Consider the following 20,896-nt stretch of genomic DNA (forward strand, 5'->3'; position numbering starts at 1 on the left):
GCTCTTATCAACGTGTAAGTATTAAAGTGGTCGCCTTCCTTCGAATTTTGGAATACAAATTTTGTGTTCACTTCTCGTATCTTCTGCGAGTGCTATGGACCTACGTTTCACTCCTACGCTCCGGTACGTGACGAGGTAATCACGTGCTTTGATTTGTATTCGGGAGGTCCCGGGTTCAACCTTCGGCCCAGAGACCGGTCATCCTGACTGGGGTTTTTCGTCGTTAAATAAACCACAAATAAATAAATAAATAAGATTAGGTTAGGGCACGAATTCCAGGTCTTCGTAACGATGAACCCGGACTTCCTTATAAATATGGTAAGAAAATAGAACATTTTTACTAATATATAATATTCTCACTGAAGAGAGAAATTATTTCTTGTGGTTAATTGCAGTGTAATGTCAAAAATAAATCAAGACGATGTTCGTGATTCACATTTGGAGCCGATCTCGAGGTTTCTTATCCTTTTGCGTGGAATCAATTTTAGGATCCACGAGTATCAGCACGATGACGTAACGTCTCGTGTCTTATACCCGCGTCTGACTAACTCGTCAGGTGCAATCTTAGAGACTTCGCCCGTCCTGTCAATAGGCTAGAATCTAGTGGTCTCCAAAGTGGGGTGCACGTACCGCTGGGGGGTCGCGAGATAATTTCAATTTAATTTTGTTTTGTATTTAATTGTATTTGTGATTTTATGACGTGTTAATTATTTACTAATAAATATAATAAGAATTACACTTAAATATTTATTTATTTATTTATTCTGGGAGTGCGTGCTACATTTTTAATAAGTAGTGGTGCGAGACCAAAAATGTTTGGAGACCTCTGGGCTAGACATTTGTACCCGTATTGTCTAATTCCTTCAAGTGGATTAAGTTTGTATAAACTACAAATAAGCGATTTACACTTTATGATATCAGCATATAAAAAAATAACAAATAAAACTTCGTGAGCTTCAGAGACGTCTCTGGTTCAGCCATTTCCCATTTATTTATATTATGTTTTTAAGTTTCAGAGACACGTGTAATTAGTTTCCGTTCCGTTCTTGTGACCTGTACTCCCTCTCTCTCTCCACTTCCTTCACATTTAATTGAATTCTCTTGTTCCGTGCTTAAATTAGAGTGTACAGAATTGGGCTAGTTCAGTGGTAAGACGTGGACAGAGACAAAACTAGAAATTACAACTTCAAGAACCTTACTTGGATACGCATGGTTAGGCAAAACACTACTGAAAATACGTGACAGAGTGCAGGCCGATTACACAGTTGAAGAGATTACATCAAGAGACGGTAAGCAATTAGCATGGACTGGGCGGAAAAGTGGCCTAACGTACATGGAATTATTACCTTAAAGAAAAACCACACGTGGAAGACGACAAATATTTTAAGCCTACTCACACATTTGGTTCACTAATCGAACCACACAGAATCGTTAAGCGACATGATTCTTTCTGATCAATAAAATTGCAGATAACGCAACGAATGAATAATTATGATATCCTGATGGCATTTGTAGGCGATCGTCAGACGCCCGGCTGTTGCCAAGCTACCAGGAATGTTTGCCAGCTTCGTACACGAGGGGCTCTGGTTCGAGTCTAGATTACCACATCGGCTTTGGCGAGATAGGCTTTCAGTGTTTTCCTCAGTCCCTGCAGTGCTTAGCTAGTTCTTTAACATACAGCTTCGTTGCACGTTTTAATATCCAAAATTATTCTTTTAACGTCTCATTACATCACTTGTATTTACATTACTGCATTCCTTGAATGTAAAACTTCGTCACGTGACAGTAGAATGTGTAATAAGTCATAAAAATACATAGAAAACCTTTTAAACATATAAGGAGTCGTAAGACTTGAGGTTCTCACAGCGGTGAATATGAAGATTTCTGTCTTCTGGGTTATTGCGCTGTGTAGTCTGGTCGATGTTAACCAACGTTTCAGAGGTCATACTGCCTCCGTCATCAGGGCGATGACGGAGGCAGTATGACCTCTGAAACGTTGGTTAACATCGACCAGACTACACAGCGCAAGAACCCAGAAGACAGAAATCTTCATACTCTGATGACGGAGGCAGTATGACCTCTGAAACGTTGGTTAACATCGACCAGACTACACAGCGCAATAACCCAGAAGACAGAAATCTTCATACTCTGATGACGGAGGCAGTATGACCTCTGAAACGTTGGTTAACATCGACCAGACTACACAGCGCAATAACCCAGAAGACAGAAATCTTCATACTCTGATGACGGAGGCAGTATGACCTCTGAAACGTTGGTTAACATCGACCAGACTACACAGCGCAATAACCCAGAAGACAGAAATCTTCATACTCTGATGACGGAGGCAGTATGACCTCTGAAACGTTGGTTAACATCGACCAGACTACACAGCGCAAGAACCCAGAAGACAGAAATCTTCATACTCTGATGACGGAGGCAGTATGACCTCTGAAACGTTGGTTAACATCGACCGGACTACACAGCGCAATAACCCAGAAGACAGAAATCTTCATACTCTGATGACGGAGGCAGTATGACCTCTGAAACGTTGGTTAACATCGACCAGACTACACAGCGCAATAACCCAGAAGACAGAAATCTTCATACTCTGATGACGGAGGCAGTATGACCTCTGAAACGTTGGTTAACATCGACCAGACTACACAGCGCAATAACCCAGAAGACAGAAATCTTCATACTCTGATGACGGAGGCAGTATGACCTCTGAAACGTTGGTTAACATCGACCAGACTACACAGCGCAATAACCCAGAAGACAGAAATCTTCATACTCTGATGACGGAGGCAGTATGACCTCTGAAACGTTGGTTAACATCGACCAGACTACACAGCGCAATAACCCAGAAGACAGAAATCTTCATATAAGGAGTCGTTTTTAGACAATATAAATTCATCAAATTAGTAAAAAGAGTGCACTGCCTCTAACGGTGAGTGTCGCAAGTTCGGTGGACCTCGTCCTCCAGAGACAAAGAGGTTCATCACACGCGTCCTTGTAGTGTCTTTGTGTTTTTTTTACGTCACAAAATCAGTGCGTGTTGCATATGATCGAAGGATCTTGTCTGAGATGTTGGTGTTTCTCGTAATTCAATTTTTACCAAGTGCTACGACCATAAATCCCCACATTAAAATCCACTCTGGGCATTTCAACAATTTTTACAGCCTGTTTATGTGTGTTCTGTTTTAATATTACGCTCCTAACTGAATATCTTCCATAGAACGTTTCACATCAATATTTTGTAAACATTTCGTGTTTCCTACATTCGTATTACTTGTTATAGTCTTCTCATCCTTCGTAACTTAACCAGTCTGATAATTTAAATAAAAAATTTCCTTGGATATTATCCATCGTCTAGTAAAATATAAAATATAAAACGTAAAAAAACGACGTTTCGGAGATGGGACTCTATCTCCGTCTTCAGGTTCCTCCGGAGATAGGGATTAGCTCTATCTAGTGGGCCCAACTGTCTAGGAACCTGAAGACGGAGATAGAGTCCCATCTCCGAAACGTCGTTTTTTTACGTTTTATATTTTATATTTTACTAGACGATGGATAATATCCAAGAAAATTCAATTGAATAAAAATTTTCTTGGATATAATCCATCGCCTAGTAAAATATAAAATATAAAACGTGAAAAAACGACGTTTCGGAGATGGGACTCTATCTCCGTCTTCAGGTTCCTCCGGAGATAGGGATTAGCTCTATCTAGTGGGCCCAACTGTCTAGGAACCTGAAGACGGAGATAGAGTCCCATCTCCGAAACGTCGTTTTTTTACGTTTTATATTTTATATTTTACTAGACGATGGATAATATCCAAGAAAATTCAATTGAATAAAAATTTTCTTGGATATAATCCATCGCCTAGTAAAATATAAAATATAAAACGTGAAAAAACGACGTTTCGGAGATGGGACTCTATCTCCGTCTTCAGGTTCCTCCGGAGATAGGGATTAGCTCTATCTAGTGGGCCCAACTGTCTAGGAACCTGAAGACGGAGATAGAGTCCCATCTCCGAAACGTCGTTTTACGTTTTATATTTTATATTTTACTAGACGATGGATAATATCCAAGAAAATTCAATTAAATAAAAAATTTCCTTGGATATTATCCATCGCCTAGTAAAATATAAAATATAAAACGTAAAACGACGTTTCAGAGATGTGACTCTCTCTCCGTCTTCAGGTTCCTACACAGTCCGGAGGTCCGGAGATAGGGATTAGCTCTATCTAGTGGGCCCAACTGTGTATGAACCTGAAGACGGAGATAGAGTCCCATCTCCGAAACGTCGTTTTTTTACGTTTTATATTTTACTAGACGATGGATAATATCCAAGAAAATTCAATTGAATAAAAATTTTCTTGGATATTATCCATCGTCTAGTAAAATATAAAATATAAAACGTAAAAAAACGACGTTTCGGAGATGGGACTCTATCTCCGTCTTCAGGTTCCTCCGGAGATAGGGATTAGCTCTATCTAGTGGGCCCAACTGTCTAGGAACCTGAAGACGGAGATAGAGTCCCATCTCCGAAACGTCGTTTTTTTACGTTTTATATTTTACTAGACGATGGATAATATCCAAGAAAATTCAATTGAATAAAAATTTTCTTGGATATAATCCATCGCCTAGTAAAATATAAAATATAAAACGTGAAAAAACGACGTTTCGGAGATGGGACTCTATCTCCGTCTTCAGGTTCCTCCGGAGATAGGGATTAGATCTATCTAGTGGGCCCAACTGTGTAGGAACCTGAAGACGGAGATAAGAGTCCCATCTCCGAAACGTCGTTTTACGTTTTATATTTACTAGACGATGGATAATATCCAAGAACATTTTTATTCAATTGACTCTTCACCATCGACAAGAAGTTTTACATTTGATATACACATAGACTGATAACATTCGGCTACCGTCGAGTGGTTAGCATTCTTGTTTCCTATTATGGAGGCTGTCTGTTTAAAAAGTGTCAGGAAGATTGCCTATCCTGATGGGCTTCTTCGTGGTTTTCCTCAGTTCCTCCAGTCACAGACCGGGATAAGCCTACTACCGTTTCCTTCCGTGTCTTTTATAGTTCATTTGCCATTTATCGCGCTCTGATTCGACGTTTTCCTTCGATGTCCGACGAAACGTTTAGTTGAGGACACGTACGGGTGCTATTACATTGACTGTGCTCGCCGATCAAACGCATTTCCGGTGACTAGTCACCGGAAGATCGAATCCAATAGACCAGCCGTGCGTTTACAAGCTTCGTACTGCATTTATGAACTTCGCCATTCGAAGAGCTCGTTTCCGGCGTAGTGACCGGTTCTTGGTGGAAACAAATCGGGAAAAAATACACGATTAGTGGAAACTTAAATGTTTCCTTCGTACGTATCTGTGCGGGCCACTTACATTTAAAACCGCGCTTAGACGCACTTACAATTATGATTGGACGTCAAGGAGACCGCGTAAATCTCCGAATTCTTTACAAGTACTTACTTTTTTGATAAATTCAAAACCAGGTATTTATTATTAATTACATTTAACGTCTCTTCCGAGGTGTGAACTTATCACTTGTGCGTAGTTCCATACATTACCGCCTTCTTTACCTGAGAAGACTGAACCGTCATACGAGGTGCGATCGGAAAGTTTCCCGACTGCGCCTATAAAAACCCGTACACTTATCTCAGGTATTAAATTCGTCCATCACCCTCGAAGTAGTTCCCCTGGGAGTGAACACAACGATCCCAGCGCCGCTGCCAAGCCTGGAAGCATCCCTGGAAATCTTTCTTTGTCAGCCTGTCAAGCACCATCTGCGATTCTGCCTGAATCTCTTCTATCGTCTCAAATCTCCTTCCCTTTAGATGAATTTTCATCTTTGGGAAGAGGAAGAAGTCACACGGAGCTTGCTTTAGCATTTCATAGGTTTCCGTAGCCGTTTTGGCGAGTCTTTGGCCAAATTTGATGCACACGCCATTCCGAAATCGCAGGAGGGTCGGTGTAATGCACTACCAAAACGCCCGTAAATAAGAAACAAATGCTAATTCGATGATGCCGGCTGGCACACTGATTCACTATGAATGTAGGCCGCACCCCCTAGCGGCAGAAGCTCGTACTACATCCGGTTCGCCCGCTATTGACACAGTCTTGAAACTTTCCGATCGCACCTCGTAACGCTATGCGACATTCATTTGTTCTTTCAGTTTTAAACGAAATTGAAGATGGCTGTCTTCTGGCAGTGTAGTCTGGTAGACGTTTATCGACGTTTCAGAGGTCCTTACAGCCTTTATCATCATCGTCCACATAATAGCGGCAGCAAGGACCTCTGAAACGTCGATAAACGTCTACCAGACTACACTGCCAGAAGACAGTCATTATTTGTCATGTGCAATAATTACTTTTATAACAAAGTTATTTATACTTTTATATTCAGCAATAATAAACCTAAATAAATCTCATACAGGAGTCCCAAAAAAGACGTACACACGTTACAATACGGAATATTAATTAACCTTTTTATCGATATTCGTGTGTTTTGTTTACGTGAAGATCCTAGTGTGGTATACACTTAACAGATGGCACCGCAGTATTTTTCCCATAATTCAGCGTAAACAAAATGTCAGACGGTCAATTTAGTTTTGAACAAATCAAATTCATCGAACGTGTATATACATCTTTTTTGAACACTGTTTATTTGTTTATTTCGGAAGTTTTTTTTTTGCATTCGTCATACGACTTATAAACTGTTTCTTGTTTAAATCGAGGGGATTTAATTAATTTGGTGCAGCGAGATAAAACTACGTTCTGAAACGTACGTAATAAATTTCTTTATATTTTTTAAAATTCGCCTAAAAACAAGCAAACAATGTGTAGGATATCTACGTTTCGTGATTTAACTTCAATATGTATATGTACATATTGCTCAAGGCTCTCTGTTTCGACTGAAAATGCGGTATATCATTAACAGCTTTATTCCCACTTTCATCTTCCTTTGTGATGTGTGTGTTATCTTACGTACATTCGCTGTTTATGGGTGAGAGGAGTTTACACTGCAGATTTTACGCACACAGAAGCACGGTTTGCACAATATACGAGTGTAGGCTAGTTCAGCAAATATTACCGTGCTTTGAACAATCTGTTTACACCAAATGATAGTTGAATCACTTGAATTTATCGTACGATAGACCACCACCGACTTCAAGTCCTTTTGTCTTCTAACGTCATCACCATAATAAGCGTTGTCATGTTCTTTGTCTAATATTTGAAGAGGTCAGTTTTTGCAGTTATAATGACGCGATATTTTGAAATCTACTTGAATATCGAGGATTATCAAATTTATATTCGTATGTCAAGTTTCGTCTTGTTCCCAGTAATCGTAGTAGGTTTATAAAAATGCAACAGCGATCTATGTACCCCATTTTAGTGCATGGAAAACTTTTCCGTGATCCGAGAAAATTATTCCTGTCAACTGACCCATAAATTGTTCTCCCGTCGCACCAGAGAGCGCGTAAAACTTTAAAAACCCGGCCGAATTTGAACAGAAGGTAAATTCTTCGTGACCATGTTTGCGAAGTACGCTGGAGTTCCACAGGTTTCAGTTTCGTCGTCCCTCATCCTCGTGGTAGAAATAAGCTTGACGATATTGTGCCGTACACACACATTTTCGTCATCCAGATGGTAAAATTTTCAAATGAAATATTATAAGGTAGTATATTTGCGTCATATTGTGAATTAGGTTAATATTTTAATATTTTCCGTCAAATCACAATTTTAATAAGATAATAAAATATAAAATATTTAAAATATCATTTCACGTTCCGCATCGAATTTGTAAATCGATCATTCGATGCGGAACGTGAAATGATATTTTAAATATTTTATATTTTATTATCTTATTAAAATTTGTGATTTGACGGAAAATATTAAAATATTAAATGAAATATTAGTTGTTTTTTACAGACCAAATATCTTACAGCAACAAATATTAAATGTGAAAATGTTCTATTTGAGTCTCTGAATGTTACAGAGTCAGAAAGCTAGCCGCGTTATGGAACGCGATGGTCTGTTATTGTGTCTGTAAGGACCAGACGTAGGTTCCTAACTTAAGCCGTAAGAACCACGTCCACAAACGCAACTTTTAATACTGTGGTTCCACCTGCAAGCACGTGTTTATTACCCTCCATGTTTTACGAAAACAGTGTTTTTTGTTTGTTTTTTTGAATTTGTAATTTCACCACACGCCTTCTACGAGGTGCGATCGCAAAGTTTCCAGACTGCGCGTATAAAAACCCGTTCACTTATCTCAGGTATTAAATTCATCCATCACCCTCGAAGTAGTTCCCCTGGGAGTGAACACAACGATCCCAGCGCCGCTGCCAAGCCTGGAAGCATCCCTGGAAATCTTTCTTTGTCAGCCTGTCAAGCACCATCTGCGATTCTGCCTGAATCTCTTGCCAAAGACTCGCCAAAACGGCTACGGAAACCTATGAAATGCTAAAGCAAGCATTTGGGGAGTCCGCAAACATTTGTGTGGCATTCACGTTTTAAAAATGGCCGAACCTCTGTCGATGATGACGAGCGTTCTGGACGACCATCTTCGAGCACAACGCCCGAAAATGTTACGAAGATCGACGTCGTACCATCAACGACTTGTGCGACATTGTTGGGATAGGCTATGGGACCTGTCAGCTGATTCTAAAGGAAGAACTCCACATGCGACGCATCATGACAACGCGCCAGCGCACACCGCCCTCAAAGTTCAGCAGTTTTTGGCCTCAAACACCATGGCCGTCATCCCGCACCCTCCTTATTCGCCGTGTGACTTCTTCCTCTTCCCAAAGATGAAAATTCAGCTAAAGGGAAGGAGATTTGAGACGATAGAAGAGATTCAGGCAGAATCGCAGATGGTGCTTGACAGGCTGACAAAGAAAGATTTCCAGGGATGCTTCCAGGCGTGGCAGCGGCGCTGGGATCGTTGTGTTCACTCCCAGGGGAACTACTTCGAGGGTGATGGATGAATTTAATACCTGAGATAAGTGTACGGGTTTTTATACGCGCAGTCTGGAAACTTTCCGATCGCACCTCGTATATATACTCTGCCCACCTCATTCCACGTGATTCTGTCGTCTTAATAATATTTGGTGAAGAACATATTTTTAAAATCTCTAATTATTTTATTGTATTCTTTCACCCTTTTCAGTCGAAATATTCTCCTAAGCACCCCGTTCTCAAATACCAACAGCCTCTGATCTTACCTCGGTACAAGAGGCGAAATTTTAAGACCCATACAAAACAACAGGTAAATAATACGGTATTAATGTATTTTAATCTTTATTTTTGTTTAGATACCAGCTTGGGAGACAAGTTATTTTTGATCGGCGTAATAGTTCCTGAATTTAATCGGTACTTACATGAAATGTAATCAAATTTTACGTGGCAAATGGAATTTATTGTAATCTAATTAAATTTGTATGTGGAGTGTTTAATAAATTAAACGAATATCGGGAGGTTCTTGTGAACACGACAATGATGATAATTCGGGGTCAATAAATGCGGGTCTGTAGTTGAGTAACCTTTAGCTGCTCAGGAATAATTCTTTACCGTGGAGTTAGTTTACTGTAAAATCTGATGACGCTTTGGACAGACTTGGTGGTATTATTTAGAAATCTTTCCGCCCACAATGTAGTTCCTCTGTCAGCCGTTTTCCCGCCTCTCGTCGGCGAAATTTTTCGACGTTTCGGCACGTCCTATTCTCGGGTGACACGGCCGTCGTCGGTAGGGTGTGTCTTCCATGAGGACGTCATCATTCTTTCACGGAAGAAGTTTCGGTACGAATGAATTACCGCATTCAGATGCTCCACTGTTTGTTTCGTACTTCAAAGCGTTTGGTTTCCTGGCCATGTGTTTGCTGTGCGTTATCGCCTGAGACACGACGAGGCTTTCAGCCGGAATGAGGCCAGTGTCTCGTAATTATGTTCGCTCCAGGGTTACAGGGTGAACGAAGTATATTTGGATTCAGAGTCGAGAGAGCTGTGCTCTCTACTCGAAATTCCACAGATATCCGCAGAACTTGAAATGGAAGATATGAAGGATTTGTGATTGCGTTGTAATTTACATTGCCCAGGAATTTAATTCAAGGATCTGAAATGCCTCAACAGAACAAAGGAAAATGGCAACAAGGATTTGCGTTTGGAATGCCGTCTGTCTCTTGTCTACGCAATTATAATTCAAATCCAGCTTATCACTTTTCATTCCTTCAGGTCGAGTACAGCAAAGTCTCTGGACTGAGTGGGAGATTTAGATACGTTTTTTTTTTCAAACAATGCCAGGTCATATACGTAAGTCTCCCCCCCCCCCCCAAGCGCCTTCATGGCGTTCAGCGGGACAGCTTTACTAACTTTACAATCTATTACTCCAAATCTGATAACTTGTAACGGGAAGGTTAGCATTGCGTTAAGAATTCAATAAGGATGGTTCTTTTTTAATGTCACTGGTGACCCTCAGTGGTTTATATACAGAAAGACGGATTTTGCATGAACAGTAAATGTTACGCTATTATATTTTATTATAATAAACTAACGTGTAAATGTTATAAATTTTAGTTTGAAATTTAACTGATAACTTCGGATTATGTGTTCCGAGAGATGTACAAAACTTACGAAGGCTTTGGTCTTCACTCTCGGTGCAAGAGATGTGCGATTTATGCAATTGATATGTGTCAAAATTTTCGATCTCTGCACTATCTGTAATCCTTGGCAACATTACGGTCTTTATCTGTTGTCCGGAGACATGCCATTAGGAATTGTGTTTCTGGCGTGGACGTAATCCTTTTCAGTCTCTCGTGCCCCAAAATGTAAGTTAACCACATTCCTTCTAAACCGCCGATCTGATGTGAACCATGTTTATATTCATACAAATGGCGGACTTGAACTACGTCTGCACAAAAACGTAGGACGAAATCCGTCTTAAAATAGCAAGAAACTGGATTCATTAACTCTTGAGGCATTCCTTTGAGGTTCTGTCTTACAGCTCCAAGTTACAGGGTTTTATTTTCTAATAGTCATTCAGATAATTCCATATTATTATAAAATATGTATAAATAATCATATTAAGTGACAGATAGAAGGTTAATCTCTGTTATAAGAAGAGATTTTGAACTTCATTGTAAGACGCATTCCTTCCCAGAACCTCAAATCCTGGTAATCGTCAGTTTATTTTATATGTGATAGTGTCCTTAACTTTTTATGAACAAGTCTTCCTATATGTCCTTCTTGCAGTAAACGGTTATTGTCAGCTGAGAAGGTAAAATCTCACACAGGGTCCTTCTGACGCCGTAAAACTCTAGAACATAGCATCAACGTGCAGACACCCTGAAATCCTAGTCAGTTTCGTGTGGTCTGATTGTTCGCAAGGGCTGCACTGTGACTGCTGTAACAACGTTTTGAAGCCAGGACCATCGATCTGTTCCGACATGTGACATCAGTTTACTCCATCGTGGACATTTATGTGACCAGACAAATGGGGTCGCGTTTCGAGTAATAGACATTTAGGTTTCGGTCCACTAAATCTGGGTAGAAATGCAGTGGTTAATTCCGTGTGAAGGACGAATTATAGATTCCTCAACAGAATCCTCTCAAATATCAGATTCGCGGTGTAAACGAGATAGGAGGATACCTCAATGCACTTCTTCGAGGTACAAGTGGATGGATAGCCAAATGGTTGGTTCTGAGTGTCCTCAGAGCATCTCACGAGGTGCGATTGGAAAGTTTCAAGACTGCGCCTATAAAAACCCGTACACTTATCTCAGGTATTAAATTCATCCATCATCCTCGAAGTAGTTCCCCTGGGAGTGAACACAACGATCCCAGCGCCGCTGCCAAGCCTGGAAGCATCCCTGGAAATCTTTCTTTGTCAGCCTGTCAAGCACCATCTGCGATTCTGCCTGAATCTCTTCTATCGTCTCAAATCTCCTTCCCTTTAGCTGAATTTTCATCTTTGGGAAGAGGAAGAAGTCACACGGAGCTTAGAAAGGAAGTTGGGGTCGGTTCTTGCAAGATCTTTGAGCTCCTGACAAACGAGAAGTCGATTCTGCTTCTGGTCCTCAGACAGGATGCGTCGCATGTGGAGTTCTTCCTTTAGAATCAGCTGACAGGTCCCATAGCCTATCCCAACAATGTCGCACAAGTCGTTGATGGTACGACGTCGATCTTCGTAACATTTTCGGGCGTTGTGCTCGAAGATGGTCGTCCAGAACGGTCGTCATCATCGACAGAGGTTCGGCCATTTTTAAAACGTGAATGCCACACAAAAGTTTGCGGACTCCCCAAATGCTTGCTTTAGCATTTCATAGGTTTCCGTAGCCGTTTTGGCGAGTCTTTGGCAAAATTTGATGCACACGCCATTCCGAAATCGCAGGAGGGTCGGTGTAATGCACTACCAAAACGCCCGTAACTAAGAAACAAATGCTAATTCGATGATGCCGGCTGGCACACTGATTCACTATGAATGTAGGCCGCACCCCCTAGCGGCAGAAGCTCGTACTACATCCGGTTCGCCCTCTATTGACACAGTCTTGAAACGTTCCGATCGCACCTCGTACGATAACGGAGTCCGGCCGTCAGATTGTGAGTGAAACAAGGCTCAAATATACGTCAACCATCGCAGGTTTGACAGTTACGAAACGTCGTCCACTGTGTGATGACACCACCTGATCTCCCTATTGGTCGGACAAGGTGTTAGCATTTCATTCATAAATCAACCCTTGATATCGGAGTTTCGAAACTGTTTGGTAAGTTAACTTCATTAACATAAACGCGGATTGTACGGAGTTTACGCTAATGTACGTCCTGTGAGTTCCGTGGAGCATTGTAAGCATAGGGGATGATTTGACTAACAGGTCGGCAGGTCCCTAGGGACGTGATGACGGATGAGCCCGAGAAGAACTCTTTTTTATTATTATTATTTTCTGGTAATGAAGCTCCTGGTCACGGTGAACTCACACCTGATGGAACTTACATTTTTTTTTTTAATTTTCACTGAGAGTGGGATAATAAATATTCGGTTACTAAGATAATTTCCTGGATTCATAAAGAATTTAAGGGAAATAGAAGGCAGTTGTCCCTTTTCGTAACTTTTTATTCAACTTAGAGGACGATCGAAATATATTCCAACCCTTAAAAATGTATTTATGGTTGAAATCCAATACAGTTTTATTTGATTAATAATCACGCACTATCGTCGTGACTGTGTCTAAGTCCACGAAGGTCACGTCATGTTGTAACCTGCTTCTGTCAGTCCGTTATTTGTCCCTCAGGAGTCGAAGTGCAGCGAGTCTTGGATGTACCTCGTTCTTACTTAACTTACCACAACCACTGTAAGGATACATTTCCAAAATCTCCTGTGCGAAACAAATGGACAATATTTCGTCTAGAAACTCGCATTTCTGTATCTGGTCATCAGTCAATGAAAGCGTATGGAGGAATTTGGAGGTCGAACTCCTCTATGTCCATGTTAAATTTGATTTAGGAGCAAAGAAGAATTGGTCTTCTGATACAGTTTATGAAAACAAAAGTGAAATTGATGAAAGGTTGAGTTAGCCTAATCTTAATGGTGAACCGGTTCACGATGGATCACTACTTTCCTGCATCAAATCAGATATAGAAACCTTGTCAGAGGCGAAATGAATGTCCTTGAAGCCCCTCTGTCAACAAGCACAAGCCGAGAGTCGAATGGCACAGCAACATACAAGTAGACGCCGGACGATGGAGGACAGCAGGTACACCACTTTTTGGCAAATGACTCTCTTGGTTTGTTGCCATACCAGATGGTGGCTGGATGGACGCATATATACAGCTACGTTATCTGCTGTGTAGAAAGCTGAACGAGCCCAAGACACTCGGGAAATTTTAAACATACTCTCCGGGAATCGAACTCCATCACGTTTATAATCAATACGTCACCTCCCCTCCGTATTTTAAGAATGTCAAAATCGAATTTCGATTAATTTAAATAGAATTTTAACCGCTGTTAAATGTGCTATGTTGTATACAGTAGTGACACTTAGGAAATGAACGAACGGGATAATTATATGTACCTAAATTATGTCTGATAGTGTCCATAGAACTTTTATACATTTGTAATTCTGTATTATCAGCAACCAGGATTCAAATTAACTGCCCCGGTACGCGAATTCTCTGGCCTCTGGTCAGATTAACCTAATATTTACTCAACAACAGCACTGAGGATTTGAATTACATTTAGATTTAATATAACAGAAATTTCAACAGTGAAAATATCAAAGCTACGTCTTGGATAAAAGTTATTGTCTTAACATTCATTTTAGTAATATCATGAGATATGAAATTTTCGTAACAAAGTTTTTTCGTCAAGGCACTGCTCGCATTCAGACCTTGCCACTCAGAGACAATCCTCTGTCTGATAGCTCCCCATTGCCTTCCAGTCTCGATGAAGCAACCAATCAAATCTCTTTCACTAAAATTGAAAGTGCCTGTGGGGAAAGGTGTCTGTCTAAACATCGATATCCGCTTTGCATCGTTCGCCGGAAGTTTGTGGCTCGCTCTGAGACCCACTCAAGTTCTGTAGCTCTGAGCATCTTGAATTAACCCGACGATACGACCGAATTAGTAAAAGTGGCTCCTGCCTCGATGTTCGCACGGGAAATCAGGAACTTCTAAGCGTTTTACGAAACCAGGTGAGCCACTTTAATCCGTTCACCAATTTAATAATTCGCATATTCGATATTAATTTCATTTTGTCAATGCGTTACGTCGACCGATGTTCTCACACTCCCGTGCGTTCTACATTCCCCGCCAATTTCACCTCAATTCACTTTATCACCCTAATATGTGTCTAAGAATAAAAATAATTAATTTATTCATTATCGAATTTTAATTTTCGCACAGCGCCATCTTGTCCCGTGTCTCCGATAAATGTATATTTTCACGGCGATCTGATTTCAGAAGACAATGGACTCGTGTGTACGATCACCAACATTCCGGGGGTATCTGCTGCTGATTTTTCAAGATATAAACGGAGATGAAGGCGGTAGGTTCCCCCGTATCGTTATCAAAGGTCCATTATGACCCTGCATTCAGCATAATGACGAAACATGTACATTAACACTTCTCGCTTACGGCAAAACATCATCTTGTTTCAGACCATCCTTAACAATAAATTACGTCAGAAAAATATTAGCTTGTGCTGACATCACAATATATTTCGTTTAAAAGCATTTAATCTGCAAAAATATTTTAATTGTTATACCAAATTTAATTCCAGTGTTTTATAATAAGAATTTTAAATAATGCATCCTGTTTTGTTTTTATTGTTAGGTTGGCTGTCCATCTACTCAACGAGTTTCAGCTTTTATTAAGAATGTACTACGTCTCGACTGTAATAGTTCATATTCGGATGGTTATCTATAAATTATCGAAACTAATCGACATTAATGCTAAATCGTGTATTTGAATCAGATAAAATTTGCGGTTTTTTCACAATTATTCGCAACACCTGGATGCATAGGAATTTGACCTAGAGTAGAAAACAAAAATTCTTTTCGTATTTGAAAGACTATGCCAAAATGAATGGTATAAAATAATATTTATGGCTACTTTATAAAATATCGATTAAAATATTAACGTTAGAATGTTTAAGTTGTCTATGTGTTAAAATCTCGTCGGGTTATTGAGAATCTTTGGATGTAGAATAAAACTTTCATGTATATTAGTATGGATCACTCAAAGAGAAAAACATGAAGATGACCTATTACGGTCGAAACATGTGCTGGACTTTAATAAACATTGAGGTTATGATGATAAAATTTGTTTCGAAGAAGGGCTGTTAACCTAATTTCCTACAATGGTTTTCTGTGGTCTGTTATAATCATTGCCACAATCATCATCGTCATCATTTTCGTCAAAATGCATACAGGCGATTAACAATGTTTTCGTCGGAGTGTAGAGTTAAATTAGACGGGAGGATTACTGAATAAAACCTAGGTATCCTCTATAAACCTGTGTAAGGCTAGATGCGTCCATCGCTGCCTAATCTGGTTGGAGATGGTGTTTGTGTGTCCGGGAATCCAACCCTGAACCTTCTGCCTCGATTAATTCTGACGTAATTTTATCGGTGCCTGGCGACTTAATACATTTTCGAGTTTCAAATAGATTTTTGTGCCTTTCCTGAAATATTTGCTCACAGGAATGCTTACATTCAAATATCCTGACAGAAATAATTTGTCCACGTGTTCAAAATAAAAAGAAAACTGTGCCAATACGAAAGGAGATTACTCCAACTCTTTATCAGAGTACGCAGCGCCTCTAAAAGACTTTGCGTCTCTACAGGGAATTAAAATATTATGTCCTTGTTCTTTTCGAAGCTCATTAACTTCGTCTTTCAGATGATTCGCCTTTTGTACCCGAAACTTTTAATAGTTTTAACATCTTACATTGTTCATGTAATCTCCATTAACTTGTCTTGGGTTCAGCAAACACTGAACTTTGGATTCTTTCTTTTATCGGACAATTCGAAGCAGTTTAGTGAAGCCATATTTGTGCTGTTTTAGTTTATAGAAAGTGGAATATGTATAAAGTATATAGTAGACAGGTGGGGCTGGAAGTAAATTCAGAAAAAAACTAAGTACATCTTAGTATCTCGTCATCAGAAGACAGGCGGGCAAAATTATCTTAGGGTGGCTAATAAATCCTTTGAAAGGGTTACAAAGTTCAAATATTTGGGAACAACAATAACAAATCAAAATGATACTTGTGAGGAAGTTAGGAGGAGATTAAATTCTGGAAATGCTTGCTACTTCTCAGTCCAAAATATTTTGTCTTCCCGTCTGATTTCTAAGAACCTGAAAATTAAAGTATACAAAACAATAATCTTGCATGTTGTTTTGTATGGGTGCGAAACATGGTCTCTCACTCAGAGGGAGGAACACAGATTGCAGGTGTTTGAGAATCGGGTGTTGAGGAGGAAATTTGGGCCTAGGAGAGAAGACGATGGGGCGTGGAGAAAACTGCACAATGACGAGCTTAAGAATCTGTACTGCTCCCCCAGTATTGTCAGGGTGATTAAGTCGAGAAGAATGAGATGGGCTGGGCATGTAGCGCGCATGGATGGGGCAAGAGGTGTGCACCGGGTATTGGTTGGGAAACCTGAAGGGAAGAGACCTCTGGGGAGACCTAGACGTAGATGGGAGGATAATCTCAGGCAGGAGGAAGCCTGAGGGGAAGAGACCTCTGGGGAGACCTAGACGTAGATGGGAGGATAATCTCAGGCAGGAGGAAGCCTGAGGGGAAGAGACCTCTGGGGAGACCTAGACGTAGATGAGAGGATAATCTCAGGCGGGAGGAAGCCTGAGGGGAAGAGACCTCTGGGGAGACCTAGACGTAGATGGGAGGATAATCTCAGGCAGGATCTATGGGAGATAGGAGTTGAAGGAGACTGGATTTTGTTGGCCCAGGACAGGGACCAGTGGAGGGCTTTGGTTAGTTCGGTGATGAACCTTCGGGTTCCCTAAGCCAGCTACTTAGCTAAATTATAATCACATACACTTCCTTTGTTTGAAATGTTTATATTATCCCTAGAAACTGCTTAACTCACATTTATGTCTGCATTATAGAAATAATTTAAGTTTTTGAACCTGTTTGAGCTGTAACCTGATAATCTTTTGTGACTTCTGCGTCTTCAGTTTCTTATTTAATCTTTCCATATCACTCATTTACTGACTCAGAGTCTGTCCCTAGTTTTCAGACCACCAAATGATGTTTAGTATCACAGTCGGCCCCTCTGAAAGTTCGATCCTCAAATATATTTGACTGTCGTCTCTCGTGTCAGTGACTCTGTGTCTCCGGACAGAATTGAATGTGTGTTTAAGCACAAATGCCCTCCTGAGGTTTAGACTATTTGACTTCGCAACAGTTCATTGCCCAAACTCCCATTACGTGTATTTGCCTCGTGTACATTCCGGTTTTCGAGGTAGCCTTAAACCTCTGTTCTCCTGTTACGTTTATACTCAGATCTAACAAATTATTCCTGTTGGACTTTCAGAACCAATCGTACAATGTTATTTCCTCGTGAAAAGTTTGCCTTCTGTCTAAACTTTTGGGCTGATTCGGTTGTAAACATTAACATCGCATAACTACGTCCGGTGCTCTTGTATGCTGAAATATTCCTTATTCATTGGTTCAATAGCCTTTCTCCTTGAAGAGACTATTATGTGTAAAGGCTATTGAAGTGAGCGTTGGATCATACGTACGAGGTGCGATCGGAAAGTTTCAAGACTGTGTCAATAGAGGGCGAACCGGATGTAGTACGAGCTTCTGCCGCTAGGGGGTGCGGCCTACATTCATAGTGAATCAGTGTGCCAGCCGGCATCATCGAATTAACATTTGTTTCTTAGTTACGGGCGTTTTGGTAGTGCATTACACCGACCCTCCTGCGATTTCGGAATGGCGTGTGCATCAAATTTTGCCAAAGGCTCTCCAAAATGGCTACGGAAACCTATGAAATGCTAAGGCAAGCATTTGGGGAGTCCGCAATGGGTCGTGCACAAACTTTTGTGTGGCATTCACGTTTTAAAAATGGCCGAACCTCTGTCGATGATGACGAGCGTTCTGGACGACCATCTTCGAGCACAACGCCCGAAAATGTTACGAAGATCGACGTCGTACCATCAACGACTTGTGCGACATTGCTGGGATAGGCTATGGGACCTGTCAGCTGATTCTAAAGGAAGAACTCCACATGCGACGCATCATGACAACGCGCCAGCGCACACCGCCCTCAAAGTTCGCCAGTTTTTGGCCTCAAACACCATGGCCGTCATCCCGCACCCTCCTTATTCGCCGTGTGACTTCTTCCTCTTCCCAAAGATGAAAATTCAGCTAAAGGGAAGGAGATTTGAGACGATAGAAGAGATTCAGGCAGAATCGCAGATGGTGCTTGACAGGCTGACAAAGAAAGATTTCCAGGGATGCTTCCATGCGTGGCAGCGGCGCTGGGATCGTTGTGTTCACTCCCAGGGGAACTACTTCGAGGGTGATGGATGAATTTAATACCTGAGATAAGTGTACGGGTTTTTATAGGCGCAGTCGCGAAACTTTCTGATCGCACCTCTTACGTACATTTTTGTTAAGCTAAAAATCTATTCTTTGTATGGTTTTATTGACTTCCTACTCACAGAGATACGGCGTAATTTCTTTTTACAGTGTTGGCATCTATGACTCTTAGGTACTGACGTCAATTTAGTGGGGCTCTTACGATGGAACCACATTTAATGTCTCCCAGACTTGCAACATCAAGTTTTGTATGTACCATTGAAATAATTTCTTACGTAAACCTCAGCTGTGTACAGTCTTGTCCATAACATAAATCGGGCTGTAACGATAGTATGCGTTTCGGGAGCTGTATCTGCTTCCATCTTCAGGTGAAAATACCTGTTCTTTGGGGTCTGATAGAAGAAGCTTCTCCCACTACCTGAAATCAGGAATATGGAATGTACCCGCAACATTTGTTTATTTCACGAGAATCATGCAAAAACACGTGAAATTTGGCTTTAAAATCGTCTCTTCATGTGTTCGCATGTGATTTACCACATAAAGTAAGCTTGTTCACGTACGTACTTTCTGAAGTTTTGTGGAAATGCGCAGTATTAAAACCCGAAACTCGTCGCCCCCGTCCACAAAAAAGTATTTTCATTTCTTCTCTCCCTGTCTCTTGGTTTGTGTGCTCATTTCTTTCTCTGTTCCTGCCTCCCCCTGAGTCCCGGGTCGTTTTCCACTTGCACTGAGTGTTCCTTCAAGTTTCCCCAGGCCGCAAGAAACTTGCTGCCACGAAGCATTGCAGTTCCCAGAATTCCCTAGGGAAACAGACGAAGGTACTCCAGACGCGAGCGGAGTCGGAGATGGAGCTGGCCTTCGTAATTAGTTAATGAAGGTCTCTTCGTTTGCCTCGAGCAAATGTCTGTCCCTCCGTCTGTGCCCTGTTTCAGATTTATTTGTCTGCTCTCCTTCTTGAAAAATAAAAAAGTCCTCCCGGGCAGAACTTGTAAGGCTTATCAGGCCATTTCGCAAGACTTCCAGACCTGCACATCTCGCGTTCTTCACGAATTCCCGGTTTCACTTCGACGTTTGTCTTAGGAGTGAAAATACAGTCGATTTTTTTCTGGTTTTGTCAAAAGAAAGTCGCATCCGATTGTGTTTTATTTAATTAGTGTCGATAAACAGTAAATGGTTTGTCTAAAAACTGACATATACACGGAATCCAATCATATTTCTTATGATACGAGGTGCGATCGGAAAGTTTAAAGACTGTGTCAATAGAGGGCGAACCGGATGTAGTACGAGCTTCTGCCGCTAGGGGGTGCGGCCTACATTCGTAGTGAATCAGTGTGCCAGCCGGCATCATCGAATTAGCATTTGTTTCTTAGTTACGGGCGTTTTGGTAGTGCATTACACCGACCCTCCTGCGATTTCGGAATGGCGTTTGCATCAAATTTTGCCAAAGACTCGCCAAAACCGCTACGGAAACCTATGAAATGCTAAAGCAAGCATTTGGGGAGTCCGCAAACTTTTGTGTGGCATTCACGTTTTAAAAATGGCCGAACCTCTGTCGATGATGATTACGAGCTTTATGGACGACCATCTTCGAGCACAACGCCCGAAAATGTTACGAAGATCGACGTCGTACCATCAACGACTTGTGCGACATTGTTGGGATAGGCTATGGGACCTGTCAGCTGATTCTAAAGGAAGAACTCCACATGCGACGCATCCTGTCTGAGGACCAGAAGCAGAATCGACTTCTCGTTTGTCAGGAGCTCAAAGATCTTGCAAGAACCGACCCCAACTTCCTTTCTAAGCTCCGTGTGACTT

The 20,896-nt window shown here is 41.0% G+C and overlaps 1 protein-coding gene across 24 annotated transcripts in view; it reads left to right on the forward strand.

Annotated features, from left to right (window-relative positions):
• The window catches only part of LOC110826776 (agrin-like), a 741,485-nt gene that overhangs the window by 563,625 nt on the left and 156,964 nt on the right, over positions 1-20,896 (forward strand). The gene's annotated exons all lie outside the window — the stretch shown is intronic.

The sequence above is a fragment of the Zootermopsis nevadensis genome, unplaced genomic scaffold, assembly GCF_977971745.1.
Source record: "Zootermopsis nevadensis isolate Lab colony 2312 unplaced genomic scaffold, Znev_1.0 Znev_ptg000009l, whole genome shotgun sequence".
NCBI classification, from domain to species: Eukaryota; Metazoa; Arthropoda; class Insecta; order Blattodea; family Termopsidae; genus Zootermopsis; species Zootermopsis nevadensis.